Genomic DNA, 26,671 nt, shown 5'->3' on the forward strand with positions numbered 1-26,671 from the left:
GAATGCTCCCCTGGTGGAAAGTGCTCAAGTATCTTTTCAGATGTAGTTCAAATAAAAAAATATATAATTATAAGTTACAACTACTGAAGTTATTCAACATTGCTTACAGCATGTGGTTCAACACAAAGACTACCAGAATGTACATCAATAGGTTCTGTAACGAAAGGGCGAGGCAGTCTAAGCAAAGGAGTGAATCAGCAATGCAAAGAAGCAGCAGAGTAAATAAGAGTAACTAACAACCAGTCAGAGCTGCAGGGTATGTAGAGCAGTTGAACAAAGAAAAAGTAGATTATGCAACCACCACAAAAATCTTTGGTGAATCTTTGCAAGTTGTACTGTACATGGAGTTCACAGCACTAAAAGAATAGAGACTTTGCAGAGTAGACATAAAAATAGGCTGCTAAGTTTACATTAGAATTATTACAGACACAAAGCCTTAAATTTGTTACAGTCTAGAGAAAAGAAACAAAATCTTCTAGCTGTGAAAAGTTTCCATAAATACAGGTTCTACATTTTCTTCAGTGTGGCAACTGCTTGAAGTTCTTTTGCTTCAGAATTACTTTAAGACAAAAAACAGACTAACTCAAAACGTCCTGGGCTAATCACAAAAGTGATTATTATCAATGTAGAACATGCAGAATCTACAGCATTAGATAGAGGAGATAGGAAAATCATTTGTCCAGATTCAATAGTTGTCATTTGCCAATTTATTTTTTATATCTGCTGACCCGTTCAAATGAATTCTACTAAAACAGATTTTTTTTTATTCACTACAGTATGTATATTTAAGAGGTTTTTAATTAGTTAGCTAGATGCATAAATAAGACATTTTCATAGGGCAAAATTCTACTATGACATCATTGTATTGTTTTACACTTTTTAGGTCTCGCACCTGCGACGCAGCCCACGCTACCGCAGTGAGACCTATAGTCGTCGACTATGCTTTCAAGGGCTTGCAAGGGAGACAGGAGATGGGCACGCGCAGGCTGCAGATCGGATCAAGACGTGCGCGTTCACCACGTACAGTTACGCGCTGTGGCCATCTCCAGTCTCCTTTGCAAACCTCCTGCAGTTACTTTCACTTTCCCTCCCCCCTCCGCCGTCAGCTCCACGGCCCGTCAACGCGCCCCGAAGTGCTCCCTTCTGCTATCACAGCACACCAGCACAATTGAGAAAGGCTCACCCACCCCACCGCCCCCCAGCACCCAGATCTGTCCCACTCGCAGGGGGCACAGCTCTCCTTACCTGTGTAGGTCTCGCAAGTAAAGTCCTGAGGATCGCAGCTAGCGCCCGCGCCATGGCTGCGGGAGGCGCCCCTGCGCTCCGTCGTTCCACACGCGCGTCCTTCTGATGCTACGGCTCCCTCTCAGCTGCCCCCATGCCCCCCGCACATCTCCTTGCTCCGCCAGCAACTCTTTGCCCGCGCGCCCGTCTCGCACTCCAGCAGCCTCCAAGCCCAGGCGGCGCCGCCGCTGACGTCAGCCGCGTGCTCACACATCTCCCGCTTGTTTACAAAAGCGATCGGTGCCGCTGGTTTCATTTATGAAGTCTGCCCTATGGTGTAAGGTAGTGGGACGCCGGACCCAGCCTCGGTCCAGACGAGAAAACAGATGGTGAGGCACTATTTTTTCTATGAGCATAATCAACGGTGGGGGCCTGTATATTTGCTGACAGTCACCCTGATGAAGTTTGAGAGTATGCCAATATTTTCCTAAATAAAAGATTGGGTTTACTTTCTTAACACGTGGTGTCCAGAGCGCGCGGACACGCCGGCCGCCGCTCGTGCCCAGTTACTCGGTGAAGCCCTGCTCCTTTGCTGTGCAAAGCAGCTGCGGGAGGAGAGAGCGCTTCACCCTAAAAGTCTGTTTGTCTCAAACAAAGACAGACAGGCCGGCTACACACAAGACAGCAAACGGGGTTAAGTTTACTCTCCTTTTAATCACGCAGACACAATGAATAATAAGGTTTGAAACACATACATCACACACAAACACGCGGCCCCACACACACACACAAACACACACAATGAATAATGAGGTTTGTAATACACACACAAATACACATCACACAAAAACACACAGGCACACACACATGCACACACACAGACACAAATAAATGAGGTTGGAAACTCACACATACACACACACACACATACACACACACACACACACACACACACACACACACACGTTTTCTATATCTCCAATGGAATTGTCGGGTGTGTGCTACGACGGAGGCTTCACAGGGTTTCCCGCCCAGGCACGAGGTGACCTTGGTCCCTGGGTCGGACAGGCCACCGGCAGCCGTGGTGCCCCCACTCTGCCGCCGCAAGCATTTAACGTCCCTTTGCCCTGCCAGTCCAGTAGGTGAATCGGCGCAGAGTGGAACCAAGCTGTACTTGACCCCTGCCTTCATGAGCGCCTCAGTGTTTGCCTAAAACACAGGCCTGACAACAGAGACTGCTACCTTGTGACACGACCCATTCAACAGATAGATGTCCACCACCACACACCACCGAGGCGGCATCGCAGCCAGCTTAAGTATTTGTTCCAAAAGCAGAAAAAATTGGCATAGATTAATGTCCGAAAAAGGGAGGAAGGGAGGGCTGCTTAAAAGAAAGGGTAGGAGTGTTTACATTTGCTGCGTGTCTCGAGACATCTTTCCTGGAACATGTGTCAGTGGCTTAAACAGAAGAACGGGAACAAAAAACCTGAAATCAAAACATTCTCACACGGTTCACACTAAATATGTGGTGTGTGTGGCAAACATTTGGAAAACAACGATACTGTTCAGAACGTGAAAGGTTGCACAGAAACGCCCCATTAGGCAAGTGAAACTCAATAAAAGCAGAAACCTATTAGTTTAAAAAAATATTTACCAATATATTTTTTAAATATCGAAATTTTAAGTGCAGTGTAATAATAAACACGGGCCACTGGTATAAAATTCACAGAACCAACCCAAACACAAGCTATTGGCATTGTAAATGACAATGCCTTTTATTTATGTTTTAAAAACTACCAAGTAAATAAAAGACATTGCCATTTACAATGCTAATAGCTCAAACTCTCACAACTGCGTTTGGCATTGCTAAATAATGAAACACCAATAGCTCACACTTTAATATTGCGAGACCTATTGCATTGTAAATGCTTGTTCAATTGAGTGTACATTATGGTTTAAAACTGAGAAATTGGATTCATAAAAAATAAGCATTTTGCATCACATATAGCAAGTGCCAATACCACTGCTGCTGACATACAAGCTTACAAAATCAAAAGGAAAGAACCCCCTTCCAAACACAAGGCCCCACACTATAATATGTCACAAAGCATCACTATAAGACAAATCAATTTTCTAGTAAGAGCCAAGATATAGAAGATAGACGTCAGGACAAATGGATGAGGAGCTGCAATATGAGGAAGCTCTTTCATCTTTACAAGTAGACCATTCAATGGTATAAAAAAGAAGCCACCCTTCGATGCAAACTCTTACATAGCACAGCGATGATTAGGTAATTACGTTGAGATGTACAGTTACTGGCTGCTTTATTAGATTAGCGACAAATTTACAGATAAGGATCGAATATAGGTCTAACAAATACCTACTTTATGGAAAAGCAGCAAAGGTTTTCCTGGCTCAGGAACTTGGGAGACAGGTCAAGAATGTGGATTATTAAGTAAAAAGCAAAGTCAGTCACTAATCAATCTTGAATGTTTTATATAGGGGTTATGTAGACATTAGCCAAGGTCGCACAAGACAAACTAGTGGCAGTTCCAAACGCTTTAAGAATGATTCAGGAGGAGGAGTTGAGAAAAATAAAAAACAGTGGAAATTGGATTGATAATAAATAACATACCAAAACAGGTACGATTTAAAACAAGATCTTCTACAACAGAAATCTCACCGGGGGAATTGAGGAACTGGGTGTGCAGGGCGCAGTCGGCGCTATCATCTTTACTGGCAGCTGGTTCCCCCGCCGCCGCGACCGGAACTACACGCGGCCGCCGAGCGGGGGGACCACAACCCCCACAAACCTCTGCTTACTTTGCCCCGCCCCCTCCCGCCCACTGACGCGCCCGGAAGGCGCAGAAATAGACAGAGCCCCTTCCGCGTCGCGGGACGCGCGCGGGTTGGCGCCGGGAGAAGCCCGGGACAAAGGCGGGACCATCTAAGGCCATCATAGGCCAGAGGAGGCCGGGTCGGGGCACCCCCCTTGGTACTGGACCAATAAATGAAGAAAACTGACTGAAGGTACAGTTACCAACTGACTATTCCCAGTTCTTTGTACAGGTCCTTCTTAACAGTCACCATAGGCCGGTAGCCAATACTGATTCAGTATTTACTGTTATAAGCTTTCACGCTATGTCTTGCAAGGGTGGCACTAGAACATTTTCCTCCCAGAGTGACTTGCTTAGGGGAACACTGGACTATTATATTAAGAGTGCAATACTGCCCATTGCAAGCGAAGTAGAGAGAATAGAACGATCCCCAGCTATGGACAGCTCTCTCAGTATGGTTACTCCTCCACAGACCACCAATACAGCCCCAGCTATATTATTACTGGAAGAACTAAACAAAATGTGTAAATCCTCGTACACCCCTGTGGAATTAGAAAATGTGCAAATTACCGCCCCTATCTCCCCTGTAGCAATAACTAGTCCTGGGTCTAGCTGTTCGTCTCAACTAACTCAAATTCTACAGGTTACGCCCCTCATAACTCGACCAATAGCAAATTCTTTATCCGCAGTTTCCACCCAGTTGCTCTCTGCCAAAAGGAAGAGAGATGGGGTCAAACAAACGGGTAGTCAGGCCAAACAACAAAAACTAAACCCAAATCCACCATTACCCAATACTCCTAGCACTGCTACACCGAAAGCATCTACCCAGGCTTCTCTAGTCAATTATATCCCCGTTGATCGACAAAAGGACTAGCTTCGGGGATAGGCTCACGGGTGTCGAGGAAGCAATAAAGGATAACTCGCTACTTATAAAAACTATGGGAGGTCCTGTACAATTACAGTGTTCAGCCCCCACAGAAACGCCTAATCCCATCATACAAAGCAAGATCAACCGTAACCAATTAGCTGCCCCACATACAAAAACCTTAAACATCTCGAAAGCCACCACAACATCACAGAGCTCTTACACTAGAGCTGGGCAGAATAAAGAAAGGTCATCTCAAAAAAGAATAGCGGCTAATCATGTCAATATACCACACAAAACCAACCATCTACATTTGCCACCAGAGGCCGCTCCTATCGTGTGTGTCCTCTCAGGAATACCAGAACTCCCAAAGGGGAAACACGAAAGACAGCAGGACCTAAGAAACAAGGTAGTGTTCTGGCTAACTAAAAACAGACCTCTGCCCCCCAATATAGAAGGCAGTATACTAAGCGTTAGAAGGGTGGGCTGGCTAGGACCTCTCCCAAAAGATATTGTGGGCGATTTGGTACTTAAATTTAGCAATAAATATGTCGTCCCACACCTCCAATCTTGGCAGCCACAAATAGGTGATGGGCCCATATCTATCTGGAGTCTGTGAATTCTACCCTAGAACATTATATGTCCCGTCGCAACGCCAAGCAGCACAGAGCAACTACCGGAAGTGGTCTTGTACTGAGTGGCCACTTCACCCCCGCGTTCAATTAATTTGTTCTTTTTTCCTGCTGCTCATTGATTAGCTGATTTATTCTATTGATTTAATCTTTTCTTAACAGACGTTCGCTTTTATGAAATGAAATGTATTGATGTATTGGTGTATATTTATGTACTGTTGTTGCTTTTATGATTTATTTTTATACTGAAATCGAATAAAGCTAATCAAACAAACAAACAAGATTAAAACCAACTTGTCAAGGTGTTTCTACAAATGTACGTGAAATACAACCGCTTACTTGTTTATTGATGCCGCAACGAAGCAGGAATGGTAATATCCAAGATAAGGCAGTAAATACAGGTTTCAAAGAACGATATTTCCTACCTTTTAAATTCCTTGACAGAGAACCAGAAAGTCTTACTCTCGTTATGCTTGTTTATTAAAGCAGTAGGCAGGGTTTGTAAATGCCTTGTTACAAAGTACTCTGCCTTCAGAGAAGAGCTAGCTAAAATGCTGAATAGGCTAAATTTTCTAAATATTGTTTTAATATTACAGACCACCAGCTAAGTTCTCCATTTCCATTTAAGCAATAAAACCATTGAAAAACAGGGGACCCACAAATGTTTACTTGTCAAAAGATGCACCTTCAGTCTGTGATACACAGTGATAGAAAGGCCACTGTCTCTCCATTTCGTGCTAACAAAATGAAGGATACACAGGGCGGTGGTATGAGAGATAGGTATCCAGCTTGCACTGCTGAGGAGTGGGAACATAAGAACTTAAGGACTTTCACAGGATGCATTCAAGGAGACATTTTTAAGAGGACACATACGATACTTGAATTGGATCAGGTCTACTTCCCGAGGGTTGATCACAGTCTTGACTAGGAGGTAAGCAGTGTAAATATATAATATATATTTAGTAGTGAAACAAAAACATATACAGATTTTATAGATCCTTTCAACTCAACGTAAAATAAAATCAAATTAAGAACTACAAAAAAAACTCCTTTCAAACCCATGCAATACATATTTAGCCCTCCGCATTAAAAACAGCAGAGTAAATCAATTGGGCTTGTCCTTCAGTCCTTGTTCATAGGATACATCCAGAACAGACCAAACACTGCTATAAAAATAGAGGAGGAGTGTTAACAGTCTTTAGACACTCAAACGTTATCCCAAGATAGAAAATGGATTCTCAAGTATTACCATCTGATTAGAATCTTTTCATGATATCGGTGAGCCTTGGGTAGGGCCGACATCCAAATTTTCTAGGCTGTCCAGACAAAGCCAGTGTAAAAGATCTACCACCTTATTTCTATGACAAAGATGCTGGGGTACCAGACAGTGGAGAAGAGTGGCTCAATGGTTAGAGCGGCAGACCCTGATGCAGAGGTCTGGCCTGGGACCAGCCTTGGCGGCTCTTGGACTCAATCTCCCTGGACCTGATAATTCTCGCCTTGGTGCCTAGTCTAATCATGGGTCCCACTCTGTGACTCTGGGCAATGCCTTGCTTAATCTCCACAACGGCCCCAGCAGTGCTGTATGCCTGGCTTCACCTTGGGGGTGCCCAGGAGTGAACATCTCACAGGAAAGCCAGGAAGGGTTCCACCGCGGTATGAATACAGCGTTACGAGACCTCTGGGTAGAAAGCACTATATAAATACAAACACATGTCAAGAAAAATGGTCACACAGTCAGGTTATAATCCTGAATGGGGAAGGCGGGATCTGGGTGTGCCAGGTCCTTTAGGTGCCCTAACAAACATACACATCACCAAAAGCACATATTGACTGCCCAGTGAGTGGCAGTTTTTGTACTCTGTTCACAATGATTTATGCTCTTCAATACAGAGCTCAATTCCCCTGCAACATGAACACCTACTAAAAGCCACCCAAAGTGCACCACCACTGGACAAAAACTGTGAGCCCCTGCTGAGCCTCATTCTCAGAAGCACTGAACATTGGCCTCATCACATCAGTCTGTAAAACTGATGTACATCAGTCAAAACTAAATTCAAAACCAGCCAAGTACAAAGAACTACAAGATAAGAACATGACAACACTGGTCACATTGATCCTAATTCTGAGACTGAGACTAGCGAACATGGCATGAAGTCACTGATGCATGCTATCCATACCAGCCTTCCAGGTTATAGACAACAAAATTGATATGCTAAATACTTGCATTGACGCCATGTCTCATACCCTGGAAAAGCAAGATAGTCAGCTGACTGAGGCAGAACAGAGGATCACAAAAAACAGAAGACAGCCTCAGCAGGAAGGAAGACACACTATATAACATGGGGATGATGCTTCATGTCGTGGAGAAGTATGGCTCACTGGTTAGAGGAGGCAGACCCTGAAGCAGAGGTCAGACCCGGGAACAGGGTTCAATTCCCGACGCGGCAGGGTCTTGAGCCCAAACGTCCACGGACTCGACAATTCTCGCTTCGGTGCCTACTCGAATCACGGGTTCACACTCTGCAACTCTTGGCATTAGCTTGCTTAATCTCCACTACGGCCCCCCCGCGGCGGGATGCCTAGCTTTCACCTTGGGGATGCCCAGTATGGGTTATCTCACAGGGAAAAAGCCAGGACGGGTTCCCAAAGCAAGCGCCGAGATGCCTCACGGTGATTCGAGCGCTGTAAAAGAAGACATAACATAACATAACATAACAAACATGTTAAAAATATAGTGTAATGTGAGGACTTAGAGGCACGGTCATGCTGCAAAAACATAAGCATCATACTGGAGCCTTTACTGACAGCACTGTTGTGCCGGAAGACACTTTCACAGCTTCTAGTGATAGAAAGAACACATAGATCACTAGCTGCAAGATCTCTACCTGGAGCCCTGGAATGTCCCATAATAGTGCATTTTCTCAATTTCAGGGATATGATCGAGACAGCTCTCAGACTGGTTTGGGAAAATCGGACCATGACCAGCAAATCGATCTCCCTTTTTGTCCGGATTTTACTGTTGAGACCCAAGAAGAACAGACAGAAGTTCCAGCCTATCAACAAAAAAAACGACACATGTAATGTTGTACCAAGCTCGCCTCAAAATTACCCATCATGTAAAACACCTTATATTCCAGACCCCACAGCAAGCCACAGACTATCTGAAGATATACAGAGTGATTCCAAAAGAAGTAGCCCCCAACAATCAATGGTCTATGGCACCGACCACAGTGAGAGGTAATGATGCTTCTACAGTCACCTTTGTTCCTCGAACCAGCAACTGAATTTTGGAGTTACTTTTTGATCAATATCAGCCCTTCTGCATATTTAACACCATCAGCTCTCTACCCACTATACTTATACATACATACTAAAGTGCCTAATGGAATACAAGGTGCTTAAAATTGTGCTTCAACACCCCCTCAATTTCTAATAGAGGGATAACAGCGGTCTCTTTTGCCTGCCCTAAAAAGTTAAACCCCAACTGGATCAACTAGTCGTTCAAATGGCACAGTGCTTAGGAGACGGTATATTGTTAGGTTTGTATTTTAATCAGGGACATATCCTGGCGCAGTTGCGAAACTAGACTGTGGGGTTATGGGGGGCAGAGGGGAATTCAGAGATTGTGTGTAAGATTCACTGTAGTAGATGGCACAGTAGTTACACTAATATTGAAGATAAGGAAATATACATACCTGTCTTTAATCTGGCTGAGCAACATCAATCCATTCTATTACAATGCACACCATAAGCCATGTACAACGAATGAAAGGTCTCAACTCCAAACTGGCTTTAAGAACTCTCATAAATCATGGGGGCGTGGCTTGGACGCCGATAGGGATGGCGGCGTGAGCCTGTAGCTCCGTGCCAGATCCCGCAATTTCTCCTGATAAACCTCGCCTAAGCGCCAATTGCAGCGCAGGCACTCTGCTAGGAACACCAGGGGTAGCGGAGGAGCATACTTTCGGAGAAGCAGGAGGCCGAATAGTGTAAGGAGAGCCGATTTCGGAGTTGGAGGTGTTGCGATCTGACTACAAGATGGCGGCAGCCCCGAGCCGAAGAGAATGAAGGACGAGGTGCGAAGGACCGCGGCAGGAGAATAGCGGAGGAAAGTGTCTGACGGAGCGAGCGGAGCGGGGTTCACACCATGAACAGGTCAAAAGATGCGGCTGCATTAAAGTGAACTTCCCGCCACCTCAGAAAATTACGATCGATGCGACGACATCTGCTACCCAAGATGGCGACCCTTGTTCCCTGAACACGGCCCGAGACGATTGCTGCCGCGGTGAACCCGACAACGGACGGCTGCAGGGGAGTTGTGAAGAGGTGAACAGAACGAAGGAAGGCGCGGAAGTGGGAACGATTAGAACCCCAATCCGAACTTATGGCTGGTCGATAGCACAGGGCTGGAGCCCCGATGAAGCTTCACTCCATGAGCAGAGCAACAGACCACGGGAGCGACCGCTGAGCTGAGTGAGGAGTGATCGTTGGTGGGCTCCACCCGTTGAACGCGGAGGCACGGGCCGACTGGTGACGAGATCAGAGATCCGAAGCGGCACTTTGGCACAGCACGGCAGTACAGAAAGCGGTTGTGTTGAGATCGGCTGGCGCAGAGGGGTTGCACACCGGGTCCATACAGAGTACTACTCCACGCGGAACGACACTCCGGATCAAAACGGCATTTACTTGCTAGACCTGGAGCACACACCTGGCATTTCCACAATTACATAGCAGCCACGAAGCTACTGTATTGGGACTTCCTCGACTCTTATATTAAGGGGGTACGGTGAGCCCGCAGCGAGGGCGACATTAGACTGGAAAAAGAGAGGCTCTTGGGCCACTAAGTCCCTGAGGGAATACTATCTGGGGGTGATCGTTGCCCCCCGGAGGGAGACGCAGCGGATGGTGAACGGCCACCTTGGACACGGATGTGAGGCCCTCAGATTGACGGAAGACGACCTAACCCCTGGTAGTGGCAGCCGCAAATCGGGAAACAACTAAGATTAATGTACGGGGAGAAAAGATCGAGGGACCAATATCACTCGGCGAACTGATATAGGGACCGAGAAATTCCCTGGAAGTGGAACCGAAACGGAATCTCGGTGATCAAGAAGGCCGCCAGTGGTCGCGAACTGAAAACGAAACAGGGGCATGACCAGGCAAAAGGACCGGAGATAGATGGCGGGTACCACACCGATTCGGAAGGTTCTGCGCAGGAGCAGAGGCTGAACAAAAGACTGGACGGGATACTGGACGCAATAGCCGCGACCAAGGAGTCCCTGCATCAAGACATAGCGCAGGTCGCCACGGGACTGGGTCTCTTGAGGGCAGATCATGCCAAACTAGCTGACAGAGTAAAAGAAAATGAGCTACTGCTTCAGGAGCTTAAACCGGCGGTGGTGACCGCGGAGCACAAACTGACGGACATCCTTGATCGCTTGGCGACGCTAGAGAAGAGGGCAGAGGACTCCGAAAGCCACAATAGGAGGAACAACGTGGGGGTGGTAGGCTTGCCGGAAAAAGTTGAGGGGGATGACGCAGTAGCTTACATGGAGAACTGGTTTAAAACGGTTGTGGCCCCGGATGGACTCTCCCCCTTCTTTTCCTTGGAACGAGCACACAGGGTCCCTGCCCGCCCGCCCTTGCCGGGCCGCCCACCCCGACCAGTGGTGGTCAAGGTACTGCATTTCAGAGACAGAGACTTGCTGATACAGAGGGCGCGCTCAACGGGTCCCTTCCAGGTGGACAACAGTTCGGTCACGATCTTTCCCGACTACACGCAGGAGGTCCAAAAACGTAGGGCCTCCTACCTGGCAGTGAAAAAAGAACTGAGAGACGAGGGCATACAGTATTCTTTGCTCTTCCCTGCCAAGTTGCGAGTGACCCTGGACAGATCGACCCATTTCTTTCAGAACCCCGACGAGGTGTGGTCATGGCTCGAGTTGTATCGGGCTGGAACAGACCGAAGAGGTAGAGGAGAGAAAGAGAGACAAAAACCTATACAGGTGCGAAAGTCACAACGTATCTGCAAGCGAAACAAACTCAAGAGAGCGATGCAGGATGATCAAATGGCAGCGGACAAAAAAGGAGCTTTGGCAGCGACGGCAGTCATAACGGGCTCGCAACAGGAGGGACAGTCGGTGGGTGCGGAATCTGAAGAGGAAGGGGGAAAATCTGGAGGAGACATCTCGGACGTTGACAGCTCTGGGGGGCCATCGGTCACCCCTCAAACGGCGGATGGGATCTTTAATGAGTGACACTTCGAGTAAGGACCATGATCACTAGTTCTGCTGGGACTGATTAACCTGGTGATCTGCAGAGTAGCAGGTACTGTGTCGGAGCACCACATGGGATCTTGGGCTCGGGGTGAGGGCCCTGCCTGCCCCCGGTTGGCTCTGAATCACCCTCTCATTGCCCTTAAGGCCTTCTGTAGTGACGACTACAGAGTAGTAGAATGTGTGTTGTGTTACAGGTTTGGATGGGGGCTGATGCTGCGTTATTAGGTCCTGTTCTGGGGAGAGGGGTTGTGGGAGTTTTCAGGGGTGTTTTGAGCGGGGGTTTTTGCTGCAATGATGTGGGTGGTCGATTGATACGGTTGAGGTGGTTGGGGGATGGCTACAATGGGGACGTTACCTAACTTGAAATGTCTTAAATGGAATGTCCGCGGACTTCGAACTATGTCAAGGCGATATACGGTGCACGCCTATCTGGTGAGGCGTGGTATTCAAATAGCGCTGCTGCAAGAAACGCATTTAACCAAGCAGGAATGCACTGCACTGCAGAGGAGGTGGCATGGCCAGGTGTTTGGCACGTCTTACTCTGCGTTTGCCAGGGGAGTGTTGATATGGGTAAGAGCGGGGTCGCTTTCCAGGCCACGAACCATCTGGTGGACCCTGAAGGTCGATTTGTAACAGTAGAGGGAAGGCTGTATGGCCGTGACGTAGTTCTATGCAGTGTATACGCCCCCAATACAGATCAGCCCCGTTTTTTTGATAAAGTAACAGGTTCGCTGGCGCACTTTTTAGCGGGTCTCATAATATTGGGAGGCGACTTCAATTCTATCACCGATGTATTGCTGGATAGATCACACCCACTACTTGGCGACTTCCTAGTACGCAGGTTAGCTACACACAGGAAAGATTGGCAAGAGAGGTGGGGCCTTATTGATGTATGGAGGGAACAACATCCTGCTCTTAGGGATTACTCCTTCTTCTTGGCACTGCATGCTTTACATGTTAGGATAGACTCCATCTTGTGTAGTGGCCCCCTGGCCGCCATGATAGCACACACAGAATACCTGGCTAGAACCATTTCAGACCATAATCCCTTACTGATAACTGTTCAGTGGAAACGAACGAGGTCGGCGGTTCCAACATGGAGGTTTGCGGCCTGATACTTTGGAGGACCTGGTGTAGAGTGATACGGTCCGCCAGGGTATTGAGCACTATTTTGACGAGAATGAGGGCTCAGCCGCCACTAGGTCGGTAGAATGGGATGCTATGAAGGTGGTGGTAAGAGGCATCTGCATGGGCGAATGAGAGAACGACGGTCTTGGCTGACTTGGGGAAAGCGGAATGTGTGCTGAGAGATCTAGAACAGCGTAGGCCTGAGCGACCAGAATTACAGGACCAGCTGCAGGAAGCAAAGGAACTGGTTGCGACGGAAACGGAGCGACTGTGGTGTTATGACTATAAGTTGTATATCTCCAAGGTGCATGCAGAAAGAGATAAGGTGGGTACTTTTCTAGCTAAACTTGCTAATCCAGAACCTAGAGGTTGCCCGGTCATGAGCATAAAGACGGAGACTGCAGTTTTGGCACGCTTTCTGACGTACTATACGACTTTGTATGAAAGTCGGCTGGAGGTCGACGCCCCGAAATTGAAAGCTACCTAGAGAATGTTCAACTCCCGGTGCTGGACGAAGCTACTGCGAAGGACTTGGGCGGTGCCATAACGGTGTCGGAGATCAGAGTGGCCATCAAGCAGATGGCTACGAACAAGACCCAGGGGTGGACGGCCTACCGATTGAATTTTATGTGAAATATATTGATGTTTTGGCACCCAGGCTGCTAGAGGTATACTCGGAGGCCATGGATTTGGGACATCTACCCCAATCGATGAGGGAAGCACTGGTGGTCCCGCTGCTGAAATCAGGTAGGGAGGCCACCGACGTAACATCGTATAGGCCCCTGTCCATGCTAACGGTGGATTACAAGATTCTGAGTCGCATTTTGGCCACTAGATTGCTGCCGCACATGACCATGCTAATCCACAGGGACCAAGCTGGGTTTATTCCTACTAGGAACGCCTCAATAAACATCCGCCGCTTAATCCGAATACTGGACAGTACCTTTGAGGTGGATCAAAAACCAGCAGTATTGTCGGTGGATATCGAAAAGGCATTTGATAGCCTAGAATGGGAGTACCTTGAGAAAGTACTGGCCTCCCTCTTTCCACGAGGTTGATGGCGGCAGCATTGCTTCGGCGTTCTGGCGGAGCCCGATGAATTCCCATGAGTGGTTCCTGAAATCCTGTTTTAAAAAGCGCTGATTGCAGTGATAGCGGTGTGCCGATTGCAGCCCTGCTGGAATGCGAACTTCAGCTATCGGCTATTTCGTGTATAGCTTATTCATCATCGTGTGGAGGAGGTCGGTGGTGATTGATAAAGGACGGCGTTTGGACTATTTAGTGATAAAGCCCATGTCCCTGACCGTGACAGCCTCTTTCGGTTTGGCTCTATAATTTTATTTCTTTTGTCCTGCTTACCCTCTGCTGCACTCATCTGGAACTTTGAATTCTCATTAACTTTGTTTGTCCACCCCGCCGCCACAGCCTTCTGGACATCTGGTAGCGGCCGCAGTGGGGGTAGGACTACATGTTCCAGCATTCTCTGTGACTTTGGTTTTGCAGTCTGGCTTTTACCGAGTGAGCGCCTGTAGCTGATTCACGTTGGGAAAGCAATTAAAGGCTCGGGCGAAGGCGAGAATACGTCGCCAGCAAGTTAAAGACGGGGCAGAAGCGGCCAAACGGGCGGGCACGGCAGTGGACATAGAATGCTCTTCTATTGAGAGCTCTGGCGAGGGAGAAGATGAGTCCCCCGATGTTTTGCCTATCTCTGTCTCAGCCTAATCTTGGAAATCCTGGCAATGACGTGGTGCAGGAGGGGTTGGAAGCGCCTCTGATGGGTGCGGATAAGTTAGTCGCTACGGCAGCGAAAGTAGTGGGGGCACACCAGCGCGAGCCCGGAGCCCTGCTTAATTGTTGGGAGAAGTGGGGGCTGGCCGGAGAGCCCAGCGAAAACGGCGGCCGAGACCGCCCAGAGGGAACTACAATCCCCAGAGACCATAGCGGCAGGAAGCCGCTCTGATCCGCGCCAGGAGGCGCAATAAAGCACGCCTACCCCCGCGTCGCGGGATCGCGCGTGGGTCGGCGCCGGGAGAAGCCCGGGACATGGGCGGGGCCATCTAAGGCCATCAGAGGCCAGAGGAGGTCGGGGCAGGGCCATTCCCCTTGGCTCAGCTCGAGGAGATGCGGAATAAGCACTAAAGGTACTGTTTCCCTTTACATATCCCCCTTAACAAATAGGACCCTCCTATTTTGTCTACAAAGTGGCATTACTGAACTGTTTATATTGGAAAGATGGCTGATGTCTTCACCTGCACGGGGGGTTTCAGGAACGATGCCGCGCATAGTGGCAAGATCAGAGGAACATTGGACCACTATCTAAAGAGGGTAACGCTCCCCATTGTTAGGGACCTAGAGCGATTAGAGCGATCTCCCGCCCTGGATAGTTCGCTCAATGTGTACTCTCCTTTACAGTTTGTTGATCCTGCTCCCGAGATATCATTACTGGAGGAACTAAACAACCTGTGTAAAACTACGTATGAACATGTGCAACCTGTCAATGTGAAAACTAATCCACCCATCTGCGCCATATCAAATATTAGCCCTCGGCCTTGCAATCAACCCCAACTAACCCCTAGTACCCAGGATGAGCCCCCTTTACCACGATCAAAAGTAAACTCGCCTTTCGCATTGACCGCCAAGCCTACCCAGCCTACCATCGCCAAAAGGAAGCGAGAAGGGGTCAAACACCTGGGGAGACGGGCCAAGCTACAGAAACCAAATCCTCATCCTGTATCTACTAATACTTCTAACACTGACACATTGAATCCACCTATTCACGCTTCTTTTCTGGTTTCAATCGAGAACATAATTAAGACTATATTATCCCCCCTGATGGACAAAATGGTCAGTTTAGGGGATAGGCTTATGGCCGTCGAGGAAGCAATTAAGGCCAATTTATTACCTGTAAAAACTATATCCACATCCACTCAATTACAGCCTTTGGTAGCCACACAAATGCCCGAAAACCCCGTACAAAGCAAGACCACCCATTATCAGTCAGCAACTCGACATGTGAAAAGCTTGGATCCCCCTGTCAAAATTGTACATAGCTCCCGCCCTACAGTAGGGCTAAATAAACAATTGCCTTTAAATAAGGAAACCGTGGTCATTCGTAACAAAATGTCGCCCACATCTAAGCATCTACATTTGCCTCCAGAGGCCGCCCCTATTGTGGGTGTGCTTTCGGGAGTACCTGAACTTACAAGGGGGAAACATGAAAGCCATATGGACCTTAGAAACAAGGTCTCATTTTGGCTAACCAAAAACAGACCTCTACCGCCAAATATTGATGGGACCATACTTAGTGTCAGAAGGGTGGGCTGGCTAGGACCTCTACGCAAGGACTTGGTGGGCGATCTGGTACTTGTTAAATTTAGGTCTAACTATGTGGTTCCTTATCTCCAATCCTGGCAGCCTCAAATAGGTGATGGTCCTATATCTATATGGAGCATATGTGACTTCTATCCTAGTTCATTATATGTCTAGCTGAAACGCAAAAATTCATAGCATGGTCGGTCTTTCTTTTTTGTTTTTTTCCTTATAGTGCGTCTGTAGAAATATCGCTCTTTCTTTCTTATTTTGAACCACTAGAGAAAATGACTATGTATCATGCAAGTATGTATTATGTTGGTTTTAATAATGTATTGTACGTTTTAAAATGTTTGTTTTTATTTTGTGATGTCTTTTATGGTTAATTGTACCGAATAAAGACTTGTGTGAACTACTGGAGAAGTTCGGCCTAGGGGGTGGATTTGGGCACTGGACAAGAGTTCTCTACTCTTCTGCGATGGCTAGGGTACGACTGGGGTCTATTATATCCTCCGACTACCCGGTGTGTAGGGGAACGAGGCAGGGATGCTCGCTGTCTCCCCTGTTATTTGCATTAGCGATGGAGCCACTGGCAGCACAGGCACGGACAGGGGCGTTGTATAATGGGATTGGAAATGGTGGGGAGTTTCATCACATATCACTGTACGCCGACGATCTGTTGCTGTACCTAGAAGACACAGAAAGAGCACTAGAGGGGGCGGTAGAGATGCTGTCAAGTTTTGGAAGGCTGTCGGGCCTCAAGGTCAATTGGAATAAAACATGTGTTTTTCCGTTGCGGGCAGATACGCCTTATCCCCCTCTTACAGTAGATGTGGTCTGGGAAGGAACCTGCTTTACCTATTTAGGGGTCCGCATATATCACAATGCTATGAATCTGCTGGAAGGGAACATCGGGCGCTGTATAAGGGCTCTGAGGGGGTGCATGACCTTTTGGGCCTCCCTGACATTATCGGTGCAGGGCCAGGTGGCACTACTGAAGATGGTGGCTTTACCCAGGTTGCTCTATTACTTCCGAACCTTGCCGGTGTGGGTTCCTCAGCGGATCTTCAAAGAATTGAGAACAATGGTTATTGACTTTCCTTGGGGGCATGGAAGACGCAGGGTAGCACTGAATACACTGATAAGACCCAAACTCGAAGGAGGGATGGCAGTTCCCGATTTTGAATTGTATTACCTAGCGGCACAATTGCAGATATAAACCCAAAGCATTGCTAAAGAATTTAGAGGCCCAGACCAGGAACGGGGGACAGGTATCCAGAGACACATCCTATTGTATATAATCATGCAACAGAAATTAGAGTTGAGAGGCCTGACCATGGAAGAGAAAACCCTACGGTTGTGCTGGCATAGGAGCTTCAAAAGAGCGAAAGCGGCACGACCATACGCGCCGGAGATTCTTCTGGGGATGTTGACGGCGCTGCTGCATGGCGGTGATTGGTCTCCTCTATTGGAATTGGAAGATAGGGCCTACAGATGGTGGGAGACTTGTATGTTGACGGGATGCTGGTCCCCTTCAGGGTACTACAGGACCAGTTTGGTCTCCCGGATGGGAGCTACCTCTTACATGCGGCGGTGGTCGCGACGATGCAGAAACACTGGAAAGGGGGGCTGGCGGAACCCGACACGACCATGGCATGTCAATATGTAGTGATAGCTGCGGGAACGATCAAAGTGGTTACCTGCCTCCACTCTAGAATGCTGCATGAGGGACTAGAGCCGCTTACAGCACTGAAAGAGAAATGGGAGGAGAGTATAAGCAACCCCATACCAGACACGATCTGGGGACATATTCTGAAGAGGACGTGGAAGGGATGCAGAAATGCCCGCTTCCAGCAAGTGCATTTTTTTATACTACATAGGGCTTATCTGACCCTGGGGAAGATCAGAAGGTACTTCCGGGTACAAGACGCAGCGTGCCCGAGATGCTTAGCGCCTGAGGTGGAGCTTGACCATTTGTTATGGGGTTGCCTGAAGCTGAGGACCTATTGGCCAGAGGTGGGGGAGCTTCTGAACGCAGTCCCTGATCGCGAAGTGGAGTTTGACATGGCGACATGTCTACTGCTCTGGTTCCCTCACACGGCCAGGACGAAAATCACAAGTAAATTCATTGACCTAGGACTCATATTAGCCCAGATAGAGATCACCTGGCACTGGAAATCCATGGGGGGGCCATCAGTTAGGAGATGGATGAATGAGCTACTGAAATGGTCCAGATGTGAAGGTGTGGTTAGGTTGCGGCAGGCCGCTAGGACCGCAAATGTTAAGGTATTGGAGATGGCGAGGGCTTGGGAGACAATAGTACAGGCCTTGAGGGACTATCTGACAGAGGATGAGGATTAGAGGATATCCGGAGAAGGGGGTTCCATGAGGCATATAAGAGCGAATGCAAAGAATTCTCAGGTGGCGAACTCTTGAGTCAGAACCTACAGTTACAGCCCACATCAGCAGCAGTTGGGGGAGGGAGGGGCAGGGGGGGATCACTAGGGACCAGATATAGCAATAGGGGGGATGCCCGCAGAGGGGACCCGTGGGTATAGATGAAGGAAGGAACATTCGGGCCATGACACTCTGTAAACATGTGGATTGGCTCATGATAGACCCCGGAGAGTACCAACACGGGAGGGTGCATGAATGTGGTTGGAAAGTGCAGGCTCTGATAATACTGGCGTCACTCACCATGGGTGGTTGGCTATATTCGGCAGTGAATTCGAGGGGGGAGTTTGGGTGGTATAAAATGCAGGTACTAAATTGTGTTGTTGACCGGACATCTCTATGAGGTGGCCTCCATGACATCTTTAATGGAATGTTCAAGTACGCCGCCCAGCCTCCGGGATTTGGGCTGAATGGTTGTGTGCAATTTCATGACGAGAATGTGCTTTAAGATGTCAAGAGTGAGAAGGTTGACTTACTTCGATGCTCTGTTTATGAATCTGCAAAAAAAACATATTTTTTAAAAAAAAGAACTCTCATAAATCATACTGAGTTAAGGCTTTCCTGGATAGCCTTACTCAAGGAAACTAATCTTACGGCCACTTTGCAGGTAGATAGGCCTCTCACTGTATTGCCTCCTCCTATACTGCATACAATCGGGAGTAATCATACTAGTAAGAAAGCCATAAGATTTCATGCGCAGGGAGAACTTGTAGAGGAGCACAGTAAATATGAGATCTTTTGTGGCGGACACAATACCACATGCATTACCATAGTTAAAGCTATTGCCCAAATTTTGATGGCCCTCACTTCTATACCGCTTTATGGGATGTGATCGGGTCTACAAATCCCCAGTCATTATTATGAGGTGGTAAATTCAACTGCATGTTACAAGGGCACTTAGACAGGCCCTCAGAATACAATAAAGGTCAGATCAGAAGCTTCCCATATACTACAGGCAATTATGTTAGAGAGGCACTTGGAATTCAGGAGGAAAAATCTGGAGAAAAACTAAATAAATACATTGAAAGGCACTTTATACTCACCAGTATACAACATCTAGGTTGGACTACTGGCCAGTTGCACAAGGTACAATGAAATGGATACATGTTTCACAACACCTGGTCTGCACACTATCTGATCACTCCCCGGTACTACTTAGACTTGCATCACCTGAACCGCTCTCTTTTGGAGGGCTATGGTGCTTAAATATGGAACTTCTAACAGACGGAATGCAGCAGGAAGAAATACAGTAATAAGTTTTGAAGTATTTCAAAATCAATATAGGTATAGTAAATCAACCGAGGACAGCCTGGTGGGCCATTAAAGCTAAAATCAGGGGAATGAATTGTATTGCTAATCAGAATGGGTTTCACAACACATTATGTAGACAAATGAATAGCATAGAGCACAACATAAAACAGCCATACCGCGATCTAGCCCTTGGCAAGAGCAACCTAATCCTCAAACAAATTAGAGCTAAGATCACAGAATATGCAGAAATAGTGGAAAAGAAAGAAAACGTCCTGGTAAATATGCTTTATATTGTACAATGAGGGCGAACGGCTTCGGAAATCTTTAGCTACATTGTTTAAATGTTCATGGGCTGCTAATGACATAAGTGAGTTAGAGGATACATCGGAAAGACCTACGCCAAACAACAAGCAGAATTTGGCCATATTTCCAAACTATTTCTAGGAGTTCTACACCTCAAAGTGTAGCTGCTTACTGGCTCAGCAAGGTGAAGATCTCGGATATATCACCATAGCGTGACTATAGGATGACTATTTTAGTTGTAGCCCTTTGAAATACATAAGATTAAAAATGTCATAGCCGGGGAGGAGCCAAGATGGCGACCGGAGCAGACGTGTAGGCTCCCGGCTCCACCGGCCCTTGGCTCCGCAATGGTATCCTGCTTTCCATCCTTATTGCTCCTGGCGGCGGAACGTGTGAGATGATGCGCTGATCATTTCTGTGCCTTCCCGAGATTTCAGCCTGCCCGGATGCCGGAGATATTCGTAATCGTGTCCCCCGCCCTGGACCCTCGCTGCACTGCCGCTCGTCACCGGATCTTGGAGGCTCCGTAATGACCGGACCAGCCGGTGCCATTTCACGCTGCGCGGTCCTGACCGCACTGCATGCCGAGGTCTGCCGCAAGCTGTGCCTGGAACGTGAGGGCTGAGAGGGAAGCCCTGGAGGAACGGATTCCCTGTCCTGATCTGGAGGTGCGCGGTGTGGGGTGCTCAGCGGTCCGGCTCACCGTAGGCTGCCGGCTCCTTCTTCTGGCGTCTAACCTGCCGCGCAGCAGCTCTAAGGGACGGGCGCTCGACTGCACTCGATCCTTGTGGCATTGGAGTCCTGGAATGGTGCTTGTTCGTGCTGCACCCACCCTGGCTATTATACCGTGCTGCCGGAATCATGGCCTCGTCTGATTGCTCGTGGCTTGGGGGAGATCACCCATCCCTGCCCGTAGACTGCTTCGCCCTGCCTGCGTTGTGCACCAGCTCGCAAGCACCGGTTCGGATGATTGATAATACGGGGTTGCAGCCTCCACCATCTTGTGGATCCATTCTGGCCGCCCTGCGTGACTTCCACTCGGAGATGCGTAATGGCCTCCAAGCACTGGGTGAGCAGTTTGATACAATGATGTCTGATGTGGGTCGTGAGCGCAACATTTGTTTCCAGCAAGGTGTGGACCTGCCTTTGCCGTTTTGTGGAGATACAGTGTTTACTTGTGACTATGGTGACTCTGTGCCTGCTGCTGACTCTACCAGCGCCTACGGTCGACTGCCCTCCAACTCCGCTTCTGATACTTTGTTTCCCCCTCCTTCGGAGCCCGACTCATTGTTGCCTGCAACATCGCGCTTGAATATGGATCCGGCTGCGCAGCTTCTGGCCCCCTCGAGGGCTCATTTATTGTGGCCTTCGCCTTCTCCCCTGCGGAACTTTTATGCTCCAGATGCCCTGATGGAACTATGTAAGGTGGACAAAGGGTTTTCTAATGATTGTCGGCGGCCATTTTGTGCTCCTGATTCACCTCCTTCTTCTAAGCGGCCATACTGTTCTTTTGTGCACGGGGTACTGGGCCTTCACAGGGGAGTATGCTTTGGGTTACACCCGCGATCGGGTCAGGGTTAGGCTGTTTTTCGTTGCTACTGCTTCACGGGCTGGCGGGAATGGGGTTGGAACTGTTTTGTATATGTTACGGGCGCGCATCGCTAGATGACTTCTTCCATCTGTATTAATATTGCTATTTGTTATTGTAATGATGTTTTCGGGGTGGAAGGTTTCTAGGGTGTGGAAGTTATAGATGGCCGGGGACCCCGGGTGACTTGATACCGAGTGGGCTCCTCCCCACCTTCTTCTTTTTTGGGAGTTTAGATTAGTTTATTCTTTTCTCACTCCCTATATTACAAGTGTTAAAGTTTCTCTTCCTTTCTCCTTCATTCTTCTCTTTCTTTTCCTTTCTTGTCTATATTTCGGGTTCTTTAAAGGGCGACAGGCACTCTGCTGGGGGGGGGGGTAGGCCGTAGCCTCCGCATTGGTGTAGGGTGGGGGGGTAATTTAGTATTTTTATTAGTTTCTATGGGCCTTAATTTTTTCTGTTTTCTGCGCTTTCTTAATCTGGTTCGATTCTGGGTTCCGGGTTTGGGGTTGGCAGGGTGGGGGCGGCGCTGAATGGGGTGCGTAAATGCTGGACTGAATATTTTGCTGTTTGGTTTGCACCGCCATATTGCCTGTGATGTTAATTTCCGCTGTTGTTTTCAGCTATGACGCCGCTTGCCCATGTTGTGAAGATATTGTGCGGACTCGAATCTCCTTAGTTCTTATTCTTCACTGATTTATCTTATGATGAAAACACATAAAAAACTTTTAAAATTAACCTTCAATTCTCCTTCTCCCCGACGACATGATTCTTTCCAGTGTAACGCTCATTGCTGTTGATATTTCACCTGTTGATGCTGGGGAACCGTAATGCTTGCACCTGTGCTGACAAAGTATCGTGGCCGGCCTGACGGTTGTAGGCCCGTATTTGTTCTTTTCTTCATGCACAAATAAAGGTTTTCAAAAAATTAAAAAAAAAAAAATGTCATAGCCGGGCTCTCAAAAGGTAAAGCTTTGGGAGCAGATGGACTCCTAGCTGAGTTTTACAAACTGTACGCTGATATCCACATGCCACATCTACTGGTGGGGTATGAGGAAGCCAGTAACAGTCACTCCCTCCTTCCATACATGAAGCGATTGAAGCCGGGTAACAGGCACACAAATGAGATATTAAAAGTTTAGCTAAACTTATTGCTAATCGCCTAACCAGCCTGCTCCCAGACCTGGCAAGACCTGATCAATATGGTTTTCAACAGGGCCGCTGGAAGAGGTACTTTAAGATGTGAAGTCCTTCTGAGGAAATGCTACATGTTTGCCATTGGAAAACAAGAATCCCCACCACAGATCCCAGGCATGTTTTCCTCAGGTAGCATCACCTCTTACACTACAACCAAGCAATTGGCACCTGGATTCCAGGTTCCAAGGAGGGAAGAATGGTGATTGGTGAGGGGGAATTCAAGTATGTCAGTTTGCCTCCACCAGTTAAGTTGAAATTGATCCTGAGGTAGTGGAGGTATCTTTCCTACCAGCATCAGGCTACACAATTTCTAACACATACCGAACCATTCCAGCTGCCCTGAGGGGGAATGAGTGGGTTACCTCTCAATTTGTCTCTCTTGGAGAAGCTGAAACTGCTAGTAAACACTAGGAAATGTTAAAGGTAGTAGTTAAAGGAGATGAGGCTCATACCCTCCTCACCACCAATGTCCCCTCAGTAAGCAGATTGGGACTGCCATCCACAGGGAAGATGAAACATTCTGTAAACAAAATTAAGATGCAGAGAAAATATAGTGTGGGTTGACCCTGACATCGAGCCACACTCCTATCTCCAGGATTCATGGGGGTCTGCTGGTTGGCTTTACCACAAATATGCTCAGCAGTGGACCTGACATGCCCACCTGATGCCACGATTTTAAAGGCTTTCAACAACTGACATCAAGTTACACCCTTCCCCGACACGATCTACTGAGTGCTAAACACATTTCTGATCATTTGCTTGCCATGAAGTCCGAGTGAAGGCACCATTGGTCTTTACTATTCTGGCCTACAAGGGGAGCAAAGTAAGAGGACAATACACCAATCAGACTAGACTGCGGCAAGAAAAAGGAGGGAGACTGCTAGAAATAATTACTGAAATTAAAAGGCTGTATAACAGAAGCAAGCATGGCTAAACCACGTTTACTTCAACAAACGCAGAAGCAATTACAAATGCGTCTTTACCACGCATTCCTTTACCATGCATGCCTTCACAACGCATTTCATTGTAAAGGCATGCCTGGTAAGCACCGTTCTTTCTTGAAGTGCCCAGAGTCTTTCCTGGAGCGCGCAGGCCAATCCAACAAGCATTAGCATAGCCAATAGGTCTTGCCTTTGGGACCTTATAAGTGTTTAGTTATCCAGCACATTATCCTTGGTGCAACAACATCAACTGTTGCATGGCTAAACACTTATAAGGTCCTAAAGGCGAGACCTATTGGCTATGCCAATGCTTGTTTGAACATGCAAAAGCGTTTGCCCATAGTACATACGACTGCATATCTCTGCAGCATTTATTGAAAGTGATAGTTTTTAAATAGAAGCTGAGGAACATTTATGCCCTCCACTGTGATGACAATGAGATAGCTGAGAGGCAAGTCAGTTGCCACATGTACCGTATATGTGGCTTAGATTCTTATGATACACAAAGCAACATCTCGATGACAAGAGTGCGGCAAGACAACTCAGTGGAGACAGACAATGGAGCGCCTGGAAGAGCCCAATAAAGAGGCATTTCAGAAAGGAGGTTTGTCTGTAGCCTGACTTTTACTAAGATGTGGTTGGTAACTTTTACAGAAGGGTTTAGGGATGGCGAGATATATTGGCTTTGCAAAAGCTTATTTTATACATGTCTTCACAGGATTATATTGTGAATTTTGGCTTGTTTTCTGCTGCTTTCTCCAGATGTATATCCGCACACGTTCTCCCAGCTCGTGTCATGAGACAGCATCCGTTTCCACTTACTTGAAAAACAGATGAAAGGCCCTCCTCTGCTAGCATCCACAAAAGTAAGATTGTAATTTTCGAATGATCCCAATCGCTGAGAATAGTCCCAGCCAGGGATGCCATTTAACAATATGACAAGGCTCTCTTGCCTTACCTTTATCGAGCGTCATGGGTGATGGACTGGACCACTTGGATTAGTACGACACAGATCTCGGAAGCTGTATAAATGCACTGTGAATAAGCTTTGTAAACCGGAAGTAGAACGACCATTCAGAAGGTCTGAAGGGATTTTATTTAGGTTAGAACTAAGAAGACACAACTTTGGAAATTATTTTTTGCAAAACATGGGTATACGAGTTAATTTGCGTTAGCTTTTAAACAACGATCGATTTTAATATTAAATTAAAGAAATAGCTTGAAGTGTAGTTGTAAAACCAGCTAAACGTGTGTTCACGCTTTCTGCAGGACAAGCTTGTTACTTCTTCTTTGCCTGTCCCGATGATTTCTCGTAAAAATTCAGTATTAAAACGTCATAAATGAGCTGATGTCATCAGCATTGTTTTCAGTGCCAGGTAATGTAGCAAACACTAGTCTGGCTAGAGGGAGAAAGCAATCTCAACATCTGCCATGTAGTATCTGCCATATAGAATCAACAGGTTTGTAATCTTGTCGTGTGCATGGACGATGCGCCAGGAGCGAGTGTTTGGAGACAGGAATGAGAAGCTATCTGGAGAAAGAAAACGAGAGCGCGCGGCCACGGTAATTGAAAACAGATAGCCCCTGCGCGCCGCTGCTTGCTTCCACAAGGTGGTCATCTCCTAGATCGGTGCATGCGCGCTGCCTAGGCGAGACCTAAAAACATTAATGAGCAATTGGTATCTAAAACTCTAAAAGCACGCCCTTGAAAAAGGCGCATGTTTGAAAGGCAGTATGCCAGTTGCTGGATGGCATACCAAGGAAGATAAAGGAACCCAGCTGGAAAGGGGTCAGACGTCCTGCACTGTGATGTGCGGTCTTTGGTGTGATGGCAAAGTTAATCAGCCCCCCCCCCAAAAATGTGAGTTTTGTCGAGGTTGGGCAGGTGTGCGTTCTCCCCATATCTATCGTCGAAAAATAGCTATGATGCTTGATGGAGGCCTTTGCATTATTGACTTTCACGAGCTCAATCCCTGTGCAGTTCCTGTGACCACGAGCTTCTCTGATCCGTGCCTGTCCTTTTATGCACACAAGAGGCATGTGAACTTGAATATAAGCCTCGCCCGTTTGGCCCTGCCCCTCACACTAGCGATGTGCACTGTTTTTCCGCCCGGCCATTCCCCACAAAATCCGCAAAATCTGCAAATCCGCGGATTTTGCGGATCGCGAATTTGCAAAATTCGCACATTTTGCAAATCGTGAATTTGCAAATTCGCAAAATTCGCGAATTGCGAATTCGCAAAATTCGCCCATGCCTAATACTAAACACCTACCAAGAAGCAGCTTGTTTGTGTCAGGAGGATGTACTCAAGCTTTGATTTTAGGACAGACAAAATGTATCAAACGTGGGGTTTTCTGGAATTAGGGCCATATGTATCAAGCCTTTTGCGAATTTCGGCCTTTGCGAATCGCAAACGGCCTTTTTGCACGTTTTGGGATGTATGAAACATTCGCAAAATAAGGAATAGCAAAGATTTGTGATTCCTTATTTTGCCATAGCATTTAAGGAATCGCAATTTTACGTTTCCTTAAATGCTATGTATGTAGCATTTTTGGGCTGCGAATTATGGTTTAGAATTCGCAAATTACCACCAACTTGTAGTTGATGGTAACTTGCGAATTCTCCAAAAAATGCACAATTTGGCATTTTTGAAGGTGGCA

At 47.4% G+C, this 26,671-nt stretch overlaps 1 protein-coding gene across 11 annotated transcripts in view; it reads right to left on the bottom strand.

The window, feature by feature from the left end:
- Nucleotides 1-26,671, bottom strand: part of CCDC186 (coiled-coil domain containing 186) — a 662,916-nt gene that overhangs the window by 586,220 nt on the left and 50,025 nt on the right. Inside the window, exon 1 of one of the 11 annotated variants that reach the window (XM_086922874.1) lies at nucleotides 8,447-8,614. The exons of 9 other annotated variants lie outside the window; for them this stretch is intronic. The gene's annotated coding sequence lies outside the window, so the exon portion shown is untranslated. Of the gene's footprint in view, nucleotides 1-8,446; nucleotides 8,615-26,671 lie in introns of those variants that run through there. One more of the 11 variants, XM_086922869.1, reaches the window with a different exon arrangement.

The sequence above is a fragment of the Lissotriton vulgaris genome, chromosome 5 (genome assembly GCF_964263255.1).
Source record: "Lissotriton vulgaris chromosome 5, aLisVul1.2, whole genome shotgun sequence".
NCBI classification, from domain to species: Eukaryota; Metazoa; Chordata; class Amphibia; order Caudata; family Salamandridae; genus Lissotriton; species Lissotriton vulgaris.